Here is a 1,297-nt window from a genome sequence, read left to right on the forward strand (position 1 = left end):
CCACTGATGGAGATGATCCACCGGGAAATAAAACACTTAACCTACACTTTAACAAGAACAGGATTGATCTGTTTGAAAGTTGAGCTCTGATATTTAAAGAAGACAAAGGAGTCTGTTAAAAATCAAGCTTCCTGACAGCAACATGAAAACAACAATAATTCCTTTAAATGTGTCATAAGGGCAGCGCTGCAGAATAAACTTTTCCAGTGAGGAAATTATTCTAGCAGCAATTATTTTTACCATGAAAAGGATTCAGACTTTGATAAAATGACAAATCCCATAAAATTGTTCTGACTGCATTAGCATTTCTAATAATTTATAACCCTAGCCCATTAATTTTTACGTTGTAGTAATTGGAAATATTTCTAATGTAAATGTTTCTTTATGTTTATGTATAGATATATTTTAAATGTATTTTAAAAATTCACTGTCAAATAATTAAAATGATTATTTATCTTCATTTCACACAGAGCGTCTTGTCATGTCTCACTTCTGTCTCCTTCCAGACTCTGGAGCCTTGATGTGCAAATAAAAAAAATACTTTAATCTCAAAGTTAGACTCCAGCTGGTAAATCTCCCTTAGACTATTAAAAGACTTCTGCATTATAATAATTTCAAGTGTGCACTTATCATGGGGCCCTTTTCACCACAGTTTTCCTAGTATTTAACTTTCCATTTATATACTGGCCTTAACAGTCAGTTAATACAGCCAGTTTGAAGCTTTAGGTTTTAAGGGACTTTATCAGATCTAAAACCTTCTACCACAAGATGGCGCCAGAAATAAAGAAATCCACTAAGTTTAGCCTTTAGAAACCTTAAACAAAAGCTGCCTTCCTTTCATTGCTCAGCTCCTCCTGCAGATGAAGTGAGTTTCAAGGCAACTGTGTAAAAAGAGGGGAGGCTGTGGACTTGAGCGCTCTGCCACGATGCTCCAGGGCCATGCTCCTCCATTAGACACAACAGCTGCAGAAATGAGCTGCAGATGAAGACTGTGGTCCAGAGATGCAGTAAAACATGATTTATAGCATCTACAATTAAAAGATCTACTTTAAATGCTTTCATGTTAATTCATTGTGGTTCATTTCAGCCTGTTATAGTGGTGGTTTCTGAATAACTCCTCCTCCATTATCTCTTGGAGCGATTTGGTTTATTTGAACTGAATGCAAAGTTGAACTTTAGCAGAGAATAAAGTTTAAAAAAAAGGGAGTCCTGCCTTTTCTTTAATGTGATAAAAACCACAAAGCCACATATGAGGACGATATATTCAAATTTTTGCCTTTAATCACCATGATCAAGG

The sequence above is a fragment of the Cyprinodon variegatus genome, unplaced genomic scaffold, assembly GCF_000732505.1.
Source record: "Cyprinodon variegatus isolate N-32 unplaced genomic scaffold, C_variegatus-1.0 Scaffold1554, whole genome shotgun sequence".
Lineage (NCBI taxonomy): Eukaryota > Metazoa > Chordata > Actinopteri > Cyprinodontiformes > Cyprinodontidae > Cyprinodon > Cyprinodon variegatus.